The sequence below is a fragment of the Anser brachyrhynchus genome, assembly GCF_964034855.1.
Source record: "Anser brachyrhynchus genome assembly, contig: SCAFFOLD_50, whole genome shotgun sequence".
In the NCBI taxonomy this organism is placed as follows: Eukaryota; Metazoa; Chordata; class Aves; order Anseriformes; family Anatidae; genus Anser; species Anser brachyrhynchus.
Window position 1 is genome coordinate 342,959 of NW_027664015.1, and position 13,922 is coordinate 356,880.

Here is a 13,922-nt window from a genome sequence, read left to right on the forward strand (position 1 = left end):
GTAAGCATGGAGAAACAAGCGGCAATTAATTTACTTAAGTGCTTTTTAGAAAAGCGTAAGACGCCAGATATAGATTGTCATAAAGAATTACAGGGGTTAGTGGCCTATGGGGTGGCGAAGGGCTGCTTTATTAACCCTGACACATTGTTTGAGGAGGATGAGTGGCGTAAGTTTGGTGATATATTGTTTGAGGAAATGATTAGTGAGAATAAGACGGCTAAGAAGCTGGCAAAACCGTGGCGGGCTGTTACGAATGCTTTAACAATACATCGGGTAGAACAGAAAGTAGCAGCCGCTGCAACAGAGCGGCTGGGCAAAACGTTGAGGGCGGATGAAGAGGCCAATCCGTACCCCCTCCCTCCGTCGGTCCAACAATTCACCATGAAGGCACCCGGGGGATGGGGAGAGGGGGCACGACCCAGTGCACCTCCTCTACCCCTGGAAACTCCCGAGGGAGAGGCGGCAGGCGAGGGGAGAAATAAGAATCCATTTTTGAAAGATATGCGACTCGAATCAGGGGGGTCGGAGAGAGCAGGACTCTGGGCGAAAATAGCAGGGGAGGCGTTACGTGAAGGTGATGTGGGGGCAGCGACAGAGCTTGTAGGCGCCTTCCCCGTGGTGTACTCTCCACCAGACGCCCAGGGCCAGATAACTGTTACTATGACAAATCTGGACTGGAAAATACTGACCCAATTGCGTGCCACGGTAAATGAGTCAGGAATACGTGGGGAGCCAACGAAACAGATGTTAGACTATCTGTGGTCCACTAACGTGTTGCTCCCCGGCGATATTCGTAATATCATGAAACTAATACTGACGCAGCATCAGATCCTGCTGTTTAATGCCCATTGGCATTCAGCTTGTCAGGAGGCAGTCGCGGTGCAGCGTCAGCCCGGAGATCCATTATACGGGGTCACGCTGGAGGAGCTTTTGGGGGTCGGTGCATACAATCGCTTGGAGGCCCAGGCCCTAATGGGGCCGGATAAGGCAAAAGCGACCATGACGCTAGCTAGGAGAGCACTGGACCAAATTAGGGAGCCTGGAGGAATGCCCTCCTATATGTCCATCAAGCAAGGGCGAGACGAAGCGTTTGGAACATTTATTGATAGGGTTGCCGCAGCTATACAGGTAGCTGGGTTACCCGAATATCTCAAAGGCCCTATTCTTAAACAATGCGCCCTTCAAAATTGTAATCAAACCTCTCGAAATGTTCTAAATACGCTGCCCAGTACCTGGACTATAGAAGAGGCTCTTGATCGATTGTCGCGGATACCGATAGGCTCGCAAGCGCTATTGGTTGACGCTATTCGAAAGGTAGGGGAAAGTATTACTCAGGGACTGCAGGCTAGTCAGTCGCAGGTATTCGCCGCCCTTGCCCCCCTGCAAAGTGGAAAAGGACCTCACTCGTCGAGAAGACCTGCACTACGCTGCTATCGGTGTGGCATCGCGGGTCATATAAAGAGGCAATGTGGGACGGCTAATGTGTGGTGTCCCTCTTGCCGATCTGATACGCATAATGAAACCGCTTGCCGGCGGAAGACCCAGGGAAACGGGAAGACCAGCGGGAACCGCCGCCCCGCGATGACACAAAAAGCGGCTTTCCCCTCAACAGCGGCGGCAGCTGCGGAGACTCCAACCGAGACGAATCCTTTCACCTCCAACCAGCCACCAGAGGGAGCCTGGGGATTGGACTTGGCAACCGCAGTAAATGTGACTTTGATGGACAATAAGCCTGTTGGGGTGAAAACAGGCGTTATGGGACCTGTAAAAATTAATAATGAGCCTGTTGGAGCACTTCTGATTGGAAGGTCATCGGCGACATTAAATGGGGCTTTAGTGTTAACAGGACTTATTGATAAGGACTTTACTGGGGAGATACAAATTATGGTATCAGCCATGTTCCCTCCGCTACATATACCGAAGGGAACTCGATTGGCTCAATTCTGCCTGTCTCTTGCCAAAGCGACTGATCCCTTCCGCACCTGTTTGTTCGGGGTCCCAATAGGGAACAAGGAGGAGCTGAAACAACTGTTAGCACCATATTCCGCAAGTACTGATTTGTTCGATCTTTCGTCCAACCTCTCCGACGCCGTTGTGGCGGCGCTAGTGGCTCTGAACACGAGCTTGCCATGGGATCCCCAGGAACTGGATTTGTTGGGATCAGTGGCGGTAGGGAACACCAGTAATAACTGGACACAGACGTGCTTTATGTGGAATAAAGGAAAACAAAATATGACTCAATGGACTAATGTGACCTCTCACACAAGGGGGTTCGAAGCTAATAGCAGCTATTGCGGGTACAACGACACCACCAACACCACCATGGGGGCATACGGGAACAAGTCAAGCACATGGCCAAGGCAAACTGCTAAGGCCTTACCACCTGGTATATTCCTGATCTGTGGAGATCGAGCCTGGCAGGGAATCCCAGCAAATGCGCACGGGGGGCCATGCTATTTGGGACGCTTGACTTTGTTTGCCCCTGACCTACACAGTCAAGAATTGCGAAACATTACTCAACAATGGAAACGACGGACGAGACGCAGTCTCAAAAACTTTGGGGAGTGACTGCGATAACCAGGTCGAACTCTGGGGTCCTGCTGAAAGGTTCTTTTCAGCGGCACTTGTGCCTGGAGTGGCTGTGGCTCATGCTATGGCTAGTCTAGGGAAACTAGCTTGTTGGGCTGTAAAACAAGCAAATGTGACATTTGAAAAAAAAAAAAAAAAAAAAAAAAAAAAAAAAAAAAAAAGGGAGAGAGAGAAACTAGCTTGCACATTTTAGGTCTGTGAAATTTTGTGAGAATTTTTTCCTGCACTGGACAGTTGAGAGAAAAAAAAAAAAAAGGAAAGAAAAAAAAAAAAAAAAAAAAAAAAAAAAAAAAGCACATAGGGAATTATGTTAATTGTGTTTGTGTCTTTAGGCAAAGCTGTGGAAGTCTTGAAATGTCACAGTAGTAAATAACTTTTATTACTTTTTGGCTAATTCTTTTTCTGTTGGAACACTGAATTCTGTGCATATGTATATATGAACACAAATTGAAGGCCTCTACCTCCTGGAGTATACAACTTGGTTTGTTTACCTCCACATGATTTTTTTTTTTTTTTAAGTTCAGTGTGGAGACTTGAAACTTGAATGTCCCTTCCAACTTTTATATTTAAAACAAGACTAGAAAATTGAAGACTGTTTTTCACCTGTACATAGAAATATTAAAGGGTGGTCTTAAAATTTGAACATTGGTCTGGAGAAAAACCATGGTGTTTGTTATGGACAATTAACTGTTAAAGTTATTGTAAGTTATCTGTATTTAGCAGAGTATTTTCAACGAGTGATCTGAGCTGAAATTGGAGACTATTAGTAAGTTATGTTTGGAAGTTTTAACTTCAATGAAGTAATTATTTGCTGTGAAAGAGACGAACATTGAATGACTGAACAAAGAGGGTGCAATATCTTTGTTTTTTATGAGGCTCCTGAGAATAAAACCAACTGAAGCATTTCAATTCACTTGAATGAGAAACGTGTTTAATTAAAAGAGCCCAAGAAGACACTGGTATGAAAGGTAAAATCTCAGAGGTTGGTCAGTTAATGTGGCACACTTGCTGGTCACTTTGTAAAATGTAGATTTGAAGTACAGTGGTGAAAACATTAAATGTGACTACGCAGATGCTCACAGAAATGGCCCAGGACCTGGACAGCTTGCGACACGCTGTGTTACAGAACAGAGCGGCGATTGATTTTCTACTGCTGGCACAGGGCCACGGGTGTGAAGAGCTCGAAGGAATGTGCTGTTTTAATCTCTCGGACCATGGCGAGTCAATCCACGAGCAACTGAAATGGCTGAGAGACCACACCAAGAAGATAGTGGTCCAAGATAATTGGCTTGATAGACTGTTTGCAAATTGGTTTGGGAACATGGGGGGTTGGATATTGGGTCTGATAAAAGAAGGGCTACGCTTACTGCTAATAATTGTCCTAATTATAGTAGCGGCGCGAGTAGTATTTAGTTGCCTAATAAAAAGGCTCGAGCAGTTAACTAGTAGGGTTTTTCTAGCAACAGTAATAGCATGTGTAAGGTGTAATTGCTCGAAAAAGAAAAAAAAAAAAAAAAAAAAAAAAAAAAAAAAAAAAAAAAAAGGGGTCAATGCCACACGTGCTCCTTATTGCAATGCATCTCTTTGCTGTCATTATACAAACTATAATAGCATCCTTCCTTGCGCCAGGAGCCGCTCTGCTCGGCTGTGGGATCGACTGTGGAACGGACGCCCCTAGGTGCACCCCGAGCATTTTTTCCTCGGAGGGGTCTCCACTCTCAGCCGCTCACCACGGGAGCAGACAAGGACCTCCTGAAGCTGCACACAAATTATTTTCAGTGATATTGTCTTGTGGTATGAATGAGAAGTGCAAGAGGCCTCTCTGCGTGATTGTGTGATTGTGTGATTGTGCTGTGCGAGTAAGAAGCAGTATCGCTGCGAAGCAACATTCCTAGCGCTTAGTGGCTTGTTGACTGATGTAGATTCTAGTAGGCACACTACTTTACAATCGTAGTTCTGCATGAGATTTTTGACCCTGTTGCTTATTGTACCTTGCTTATTGCAGTGTGTGCGGTGATTGATAGAAAAATCTATAGAAAGCTTTTGGTTCAAAATAAAAACGGGGGAATTGTTGAGGACTGGCTCGCTGCGCGTAATCACATTGATATCATGCAGCTGCAAGATAAGGAAATGGCGGATTACCGCACCCAGCTGGTCTAGAAAAACAAGAGCAAAGGCACGTACGCAAGGCTTGTCTGGGAACTCTTGTGAGAAATCCCAGGCAGCTTGTCTGGGAACTCTTGTGAGAAATCCCAGGCAATTAGAAACAATGATAGTAGAGGGCATACTGCCCTGGGAGTTATAGTTAGATTAGAAAGGGGAACTAGCGGATAGAAGAATGCGGAACTAACAGATAGGGCAGTAGATGACGCTTACCAATAAGGAGCTTGGCTTTTGCAATATGTATGAGCTAATTATCCTGTACACGATAAAAGACAATTGAGCTATCCATTAAAGCTGAAGCATACTTAACACTCATATTGAGCGTTTGTGTCTTCCCTCCGTCGACAACAAGTCCAGAGAGTGCACTAGCACCACTGGGGAATGCAGTGCAGTGAGTCCAGTGAGTACACTGGCACCAATGGGGATGCAGTGCAGTGAGTCAAGAGAGTGCACTGGCACCACTGGGGATGCACTGCAGTGAGCCCAGAGAGTGCACTGGCACCACTGGGGATGCGGTGCCGGGAGTCCAGAGAGTGCACTGGCACCACTGGGGATGCAGTGCAGTGAGTCCAGAGAGTGCACTGGCACCACTGGGGATGCAGTGCAGTGAGTCCAGAGAGTGCACTAGCACCACTGGGGATGCACTGCAGTGAGTCCAGAGAGTGCTCTGGCACCACTGGGGATGCAGTGCAGTGAGTCCAGAGAGTGCACTGGCACCACCGGGGATGTGTTGCCGGGAGTCCAGAGAGTGCACTGGCACCACTGGGGATGCAGTGCAGTGAGTCCACAGACTGCACTGGAACCACTGAGAATGCACTTCAGTGAGTCCAGAGAGTGCACTGGCACCACTGGGGATGCACTGCAGTGAGTCCACAGAGTGCACTAGCACCACTGGGGAATGCAGTGCAGTGAGTCCAGTGAGTACACTGGCACCAATGGGGATGCAGTGCAGTGAGTCAAGAGAGTGCACTGGCACCACTGGGGATGCACTGCAGTGAGCCCAGAGAGTGCACTGGCACCACTGGGGATGCGGTGCCGGGAGTCCAGAGAGTGCACTGGCACCACTGGGGATGCAGTGCAGTGAGTCCAGAGAGTGCACTGGCACCACTGGGGATGCAGTGCAGTGAGTCCAGAGAGTGCACTAGCACCACTGGGGATGCACTGCAGTGAGTCCAGAGAGTGCTCTGGCACCACTGGGGATGCAGTGCAGTGAGTCCAGAGAGTGCACTGGCACCACCGGGGATGTGTTGCCAGGAGTCCAGAGAGTGCACTGGCACCACTGGGGATGCAGTGCAGTGAGTCCAGAGAGTGCACTGGCACCACTGGGGATGCAGTGCAGTGAGTCAAGAGAGTGCACTGGCACCACTGGGGATGCACAGCAGTGAGCCCAGAGAGTGCACTGGCACCACTGGGGATGCGGTGCCGGGAGTCCAGAGAGTGCACTGGCACCACTGGGGATGCGGTGCAGTGAGTCCAGAGAGTGCACTGGCACCACTGAGAATGCACTTCAGTGAGTCCAGAGAGTGCACTGGTACCACTGGGGATGCAGTGCAGTGAGTCCAGAGAGTGCACTAGCACCACTGGGGATGCAGTGCAGTGAATCCAGTGAGTGCACTGGCACCACTGGGGATGCAGTGCAGTGAGTCAAGAGAGTGCACTGGCACCACTGGGGATGCACAGCAGTGAGCCCAGAGAGTGCACTGGCACCACTGGGGATGCGGTGCCGGGAGTCCAGAGAGTGCACTGGCACCACTGGGGATGCAGTGCAGTGAGTCCAGAGAGTGCACTGGCACCACTGGGGATGCACTGCAGTGAGTCCAGAGAGTGCACTGGCACCACTGGGGATGCACTGCAGTGAGTCCAGAGAGTGCTCTGGCACCACTGGGGATGCAGTGCAGTGAGTCAAGAGAGTGCACTGGCACCACTGGGGATGCAGTGCAGTGAGTCCAGAGAGTGCACTGGCACCACTGGTGATGCACTGCAGTTACTCCAGAGAGTGCACTGGCACCACTGGGGATGCGGTGCGGTGAGACCAGAGAGTGCACTGGCACCACTGGGGATGCAGTGCAGTCAGTCCAGTGAGTGTACTGGCACCACTGGGGATGCACTGCAGTGAGTCCAGAGAGTGCACTGGCACCACTGGGGATGCAGTGCAGTGAGTCCAGAGAGTGCACTGGCACCACTGGGGATGCACTGCAGTGAGTCCAGAGAGTGCACTAGCACCACTGGGGATGCACTGCAGTGAGTCCACAGAGTGCACTAGCACCACTGGGGATGCAGTGCAGTGAGTCCAGAGAGTGCACTGGCACCACTGGGGATGCACTTCAGTGAGTCCAGAGAGTGCACTGGCACCACTGGGGATGCAGTTCAGTGAGTCCAGAGAGTGCACTGGCACCACTGGGGATGCAGTGCAGTGAGTCCAGAGAGTGCACTGGCAACACTGGGGTTGCAGTGCAGTGAGTCCAGAGAGTGCACTGGCACCACTGGGGATGCAGTGCAGTGAGTCCAGAGTGTGCACTGGCACCACTGGGGATGCAGTGCAGTGAGTCCAGAGATTGCACTGGCACCACTGGGGATGCAGTGCAGTGAGTCCAGAGAGTGCACAGGCAGCACTGGGGATGCAGTGCAGTGAGTCCAGAGAGTGCACTGGCACTACTGGGGATGCAGTGCAGTGAGTCCAGAGAGTGCACTGGCACCACTGGGGATGCAGTGCAGTGAGTCCAGTGAGTGTACTGGCACCACTGGGGATGCACTGCAGTGAGTCCAGAGAGTGCACTGGCACCACTGAGAATGCACTTCAGTGAGTCCAGAGAGTGCACTGGCACCACTGGGGATGCAGTGCAGTGAGTCCAGAGAGTGCACTGGCACCACTGAGAATGCACTTCAGTGAGTCCAAAGAGTGCACTGGCACCACTGGGGATGCACTGCAGTGAGTCCAGAGAGTGCACTAGCACCACTGGGAATGCAGTACAGTGAGTCCAGTGAGTGCACTGGCACCACTGGGGATGCAGTGCAGTGAGTCCAGAGAGTGCACTGGCACCACTGGGGATGCAGTGCAGTGAGTCCAGAGAGTGCACTGGTACAACTTGGGATGCAGTGCAGTGAGTCCAGTGAGTGCACTGGCACCACTGGGGATGCACTGCAGTGAGTCCAGAGAGTGCACTGGCACCACTGGGGATGCACTGCTGTGAGTCCAGAGAGTGCACTGGCAGCAGTGGAGATGCACTGCAGTGAGTCCAGAGAGTGCACTGGCACCACTGGGGATGCACTGCAGTGAGTCCAGAGAGTGCAGTGGCACCACTGGGGATGCAGTGCAGTGAGTCCAGAGAGTGCACTGGCACCACTGGGGATGCACTGCAGTGAGTCCAGAGAGTGCACTGGCACCACTGGGGATGCAGTGCAGTGAGTCCAGAGAGTGCACTGGCAGCACTGGGGATGCAGTGCAGTGAGTCCAGAGAGTGCACAGGCACCACTGGGGATGCACTGCAGTGAGTCCAGAGAGCGCACTGGCACCACTGGGGATGCAGTGCAGTGAGTCCACAGAGTGCACTGGAACCACTGAGAATGCACTTCAGTGAGTCCAGAGAGTGCACTGGCACCACTGGGGATGCACTGCAGTGAGTCCAGAGAGTGCACTAGCACCACTGGGGAATGCAGTGCAGTGAGTCCAGTGAGTACACTGGCACCACTGGGGATGCAGTGCAGTGAGTCAAGAGAGTGCACTGGCACCACTGGGGATGCACTGCAGTGAGTCCAGAGAGTGCACTGGCACCACTCAGGGTGCAGTGCGGTGAGTCCAGAGAATGCACTGGCACCAATGGGGATGCAGTGCAGTGAGTCCAGAGAGCGCACTGGCTCCACTGGGATGCAGTGCAGTCATTCCTGTGAGTGTACTGGCACCACTGGGGATGCAGTGCAGTGAGTCCAGAGAGTGCACTGGCACCACTGAGAATGCACTTCAGTGAGTCCAGAGAGTGCACTGGCACCACTGGGGATGCAGTGCAGTGAGTCCAGAGAGTGCACTGGCACCTACGGGGATGCACTGCAGTGAGTCCAGAGAGTGCACTGGCACCACTGTGGATGCACTGCAGTGAGTCCAGAGAGTGCACTGGCACCACTGGGGATGCACTGCAGTGAGTCCAGAGAGTGCACTGGCACCACTGGGGATGCACTGCAGTGAGTCCAGAGAGTGCACTGGCACCACTGGGGATGCACTTCAGTGACTCCAGAGAGTGCACTGGTACCACTGGGCATGCAGTGCAGTGACTCCAGAGAGTGCACTGGCACCACTGGGGATGCACTTCAGTGACTCCAGAGAGTGCACTGGCACCACTGGGGATGCAGTGCAGTGAGTCCACAGATTGCACTGGCACCACTGGGGCTGCAGTGCAGTGAGTCCAGAGAGTGCACTGGCACCAGTGGGGATGCAGTGCAGTGAGTCCAGAGAGTGCACTGGCACCACTGGGGATGCAGTACAGTGAGTCCAGAGAGTGCACTGGCACCACTTGGGATGCACTGCAGTGAGTCCAGAGAGTGCACTGGCACCACTGGGGATGCACTACAGTGAGTCCAGAGATTGCACTGGCACCACTGGGGATGCAGTGCAGTGAGTCCAGAGAGTGCACTGGCACCACTGGGCATGCAGTGCAGTGAGTCCAGAGAGTGCACTGGCACCACTGGGGATGCACTTCAGTGACTCCAGAGAGTGCACTGGCACCACTGGGGATGCAGTGCAGTGAGTCCAGAGAGTGCACTGGCACCACTGGGGATGCTGTGCAGTGAGTCCAGAGATTGCACTGGCACCACCGGGGCTGCAGTGCAGTGAGTCCAGAGAGTGCACTGGCACCACTGGGGATGCAGTTTAGTGAGTCCAGAGAGTGCACTGGCACCACTGGTGATGCAGTACAGTGAGTCCAGAGAGTGCACTGGCACCACTGGGGATGCACTGCAGTGAGTCCAGAGAGTGCACTGGCACCACTGGGGATGCACTACAGTGAGTCCAGAGATTGCACTGGCACCACTGGGGATGCAGTGCACTGAGTCCAGAGAGTGCACTGGCACCACTGGGGATGCAGTGCAGTGAGTCCAGAGAGTGCACTGGCAGCACAGAGGATGCAGTGCAGTGAGTCCAGAGAGTGCACTGACACCACTGGGGATGCAGTGCAGTGAGTCCAGAGAGTGCACTGGCACCACTGGGGATGCAGTGCAGTGAGTCCAGAGAGTGCTCTGGCACCACCGGGGCTGCAGTGTAGTGAGTCCAGAGAGTGCACTGGCACCACTGGGGATGCAGTGCAGTGAGTCCAGAGAGTGCACTGGCACCACTGGTGATGCAGTACAGTGAGTCCAGAGAGTGCACTGGCACCACTGGGGATTCACTGCAGTGAGTCCAGAGAGTGCACTGGCACCACTGGGGATGCACTACAGTGAGTCCAGAGATTGCACTGGCACCACTGGGGATGCAGTGCACTGAGTCCAGAGAGTGCACTGGCACCACTGGGGATGCACTGCAGTGAGTCCACAGAGTGCACTGGCAGCACAGAGGATGCAGTGCAGTGAGTCCAGAGAGTGCACTGACACCACTGGGGATGCACTGCAGTGAGTCCAGAGAGTACACTGGCACCACTGGGGATGCAGTGCAGTGAGTCCAGAGAGTTCACTGGCACCACTGGGGATGCAGTCCAGTGAGTCCAGTGAGTGCACTGGCACCACTGGGGATGCAGTGCAGTGACTGCAGAGAGTACACTGGCACCACCGGGGATTCACTGCAGTGAGTCCAGAGAGTGCACTGGCACCACCTGTGATGCAGTGCAGTGAGTCCAGTGAGTGCACTGGCACCACTGGGGATGCAGTGCTGTGACTCCAGAGAGCACACTGGCACCACTGGGGATGCAGTGCAGTCAGTCCAGTGAGTGCACTGGTACCACTGGGGATGCAGTACAGTGAGTCCAGAGAGTGCACTGACACCACTGGGGATGCACTGCAGTGAGTTCAGACAGTGCGCTGGCACCACTGGAGATGCAGTGCTGTGACTCCAGAGAGCGCACTGGCACCACTGGGAATGCAGTGCAGTGAGTGCAGAGAGTGCACTGGCACCACTGGGGATGCACTTCAGTGAGTTCAGAGAGTGCACTGGCACCACTGGGGATGGGTTTCAAGCCAACTGCATTAACCGCTCATGCTTCTTTCTTATGAGACGTTAGTAAACCAATTACATAGCCTTGTCAAGACTAAATCACAGGTAAAAATCCTGTACATCTCATGTGGCCAACCACTCCCAACTAGGATTCCAAGAACCAGGAGTTTCGGTGAAAATAGGGCTAGTGCTATTAGAGGGGTGATTATTAGGGTAAGCCCTAAGCTGTCTTTAATGGAGAAGTATGGGTGGAATGGGATTTTGTCGCAGTCTGATACGATTCCTAGTGGGTTATTTGAGCCTGATTCGTGTAGGAAGGTTAGGTGGACTAGGGTGATTCCTGCAATTAGGAAGGGCAGTAGGAAGTGGATGGCGAAGAATCGGGTTAAGGTTGGATTGTCTACTGAGAATCCTCCTCAGGCTCATTCTACTAGAGTTTGCCCAATGTACGGGATGGCTGAGAATAGGTTGGTGATTACGGTGGCCCCTCAGAATGACATTTGTCCTCATGGTAGGACATACCCTACGAAGGCAGTTGCTATTAGGGTGAGTAGGAGGATTACTCCTGTGTTTCAGGTTTCTTTGTATAGGTAGGAGCCGTAGTAGAGGCCTCGTCCGATGTGTAAGTAGATGCAGATAAAGAAGAGCGAAGCACCGTTGGCGTGGAGGTTGCGGATGAGCCATCCGTACTGGACGTCTCGGCATGTGTGAGCTACTGAGGAGAAGGCGAGTGAAGTGTCTGCGGTGTAGTGTATGGCTAGTAGCAGGCCTGTTAGGATTTGTGTGGCTAAGCAGATGGCTAGAAGGGAGCCGAAGTTTCATCAGGCAGAGATGTTGGAGGGGGCGGGTAGGTCGATTAGGGAGTTGTTGATTATTTTTAGTAGGGGATGGGATTTGCGGATGTTAGGGGCCATTAGTGAGTCTGTGTGTTATTAGGATTATTACCAGGATGGAGAGGGCGAAGGATCCTAGGTAGGCCTTAATTAGCCCTGTGTGTATTGAGGTTGCGGCTTTGCTTGCGGCTACTTGTAGTTCAGCAAGGCCCTCTGGCCCTATTTTTTTGAGTCAGGAGAGGTCGATCAAGTGTAGGGCAATGTTTTGTCCCTTTTCTAGTAGGTTTTTGGAGAAGAATCGGTGTACTAGGGGGTTGAAGTACCCTAATGCAGAGGAGAAGTTTATGAGGGGGTTTGGTTTGGGGTGAGTGAGGGTGTGTGTTATGTTCGATAGTTCTAGGGCTAGGATGATTCCTAGGATTGTTATGAGGATGGCAGCAGTTTTGGTGATAAGGGGTATGGTTATTGGGGGGGTTTTGGTTGGTGTGATGAAAGAGGTAATGATTATTCCTGCTGTAATGCTGCCTAGGGCGAGTCGGGTTAGGGGGGCGGTGATTAGTGGGTTGTTTTCGTTTATTGATACTATTGGGGGGATTCGGGTTTGTCCAGCTTGGACTAGGATGGTTATGCGGATGCTGTAGGTTGCGGTGAATGCTGTGGCTATAAGGGTTAGGAGTAGGGCTCAAGTATTTAGGTATGATGTGTTTAAGCTTTCGATGATGAGGTCTTTTGAGTAGAATCCGGCTAGGAATGGGGTTCCTATCAGCGCCAGGTTTCCGATGGTTAGGCAGGAAGTAGTGACTGGGAGTATTTTCTGTAGGCCTCCTATCTTTCGGATATCTTGTTCTCCGTTTAGGTTGTGGATGATAGACCCTGAGCATAGGAATAGTATGGCTTTAAAGAAGGCATGGGTTGAGATGTGTAGGAAGGCTAGTTGTGGGAGGTTTAGTCCGATAGTGACTATTATTAGTCCTAGTTGGCTGGATGTTGAGAAAGCAATGATTTTTTTGATGTCATTTTGGGTTAGGGCGCATGTGGCAGCGAATAGGGTTGATAGAGCACCTAGGCATAGGCAGGCAGTTAGGGCTGTCTGGTTGGTGGCTAGCAGGGGGTGCATGCGGATGAGCAGGAAGATTCCGGCTACTACTATGGTACTGGAGTGCAGTAGGGCTGATACTGGGGTGGGGCCTTCTATTGCTGCGGGCAGTCATGGGTGGAGTCCAAATTGGGCGGATTTTCCTGCGGCTGCGAGGATTAATCCTATGAGGGGGAGGATTGGGGTTTGGTGGGGGTGTACGGCTTGTTGGATCTCTCAGGTGTTGAATGTTGAAGCTAGTCATGCTATGCTCAGGATCAGTCCGACGTCTCCGATTCGGTTGTAGATTACGGCTCGTAGGGCGGCGGTGTTGGCATCTGCTCGGCCTTGTCATCAGCCGATGAGAAGGAAGGACATGATTCGTACTCCTTCCCAGCCTACGAATAGGAGGAATATGTTGTTTGCGGTTGTTAGGAGGAGTATGGCGACTAGGAATGTCAGTAGGTAGGTGAAAAATTTTGTTACGTATGGCTCTGAGGCCATGTATCATATGGCGAATTGTAGGATTGATCATGTTACAAATAGGGCGATTGGAAGAAATGTTATTGAGTATTGGTCTATTTTTAGGCTCAGGGGGATTTTAAAGTTTATAATGAATTTTCACTCCCAGTGGCAGGTGACAGATTCTACTCCCGAGTAGATGAATGCGGTTGTAGGGGCTAGGCTAATTAGGAATGCGGTTTTAACAGCGCGGGTGGTGGCTTGTGGGGTGTTTTTAAAGTTTTTAAATAGAAATGGCAGGATGATTGGGGTTAGGAGGATTGTCAGCGTGAGTAGTGTGAGGGAGTTGATTAGTAGTGTGGGGTTCACTATTTTTACTTGGATTTGCACCAAGATGGGTGGTTCCTAAGACCAGTGGATTGCTGTTATCCTTTAAAAGTAAGGGGGCTGAGGTTTTAGGCTCAGATGTAAGAGTTAGCAGCTCTTGTTGGTTAAACCCTCCCCTCGGCAGGTAAGAAGGTTTGAACTTCTATTCTTAGAATCACAGTCTAATGTTTGGTTTAAACTATACTTGCATGAGGGGATTCCGGAGATCAGTTCGGGTTTGAGGATTAGGAGGAATATTGGGATAATGTGGAGTGTTATGAGCAGGTGTTCTCGCGTGGTT

General features: G+C 51.7%; 1 long non-coding RNA gene across 1 annotated transcript; it reads left to right on the forward strand.

Annotated features, from left to right (window-relative positions):
* The first annotated feature begins 2,017 nt into the window (after window positions 1–2,017).
* Window positions 2,018–5,067, forward strand: LOC308186485. Its single transcript, XR_013944081.1, has 2 exons — window positions 2,018–4,810; window positions 4,846–5,067. It is a non-coding gene; the product is annotated as an uncharacterized lncRNA (long non-coding RNA).
* Window positions 5,068–13,922: the final 8,855 nt, after the last annotated feature.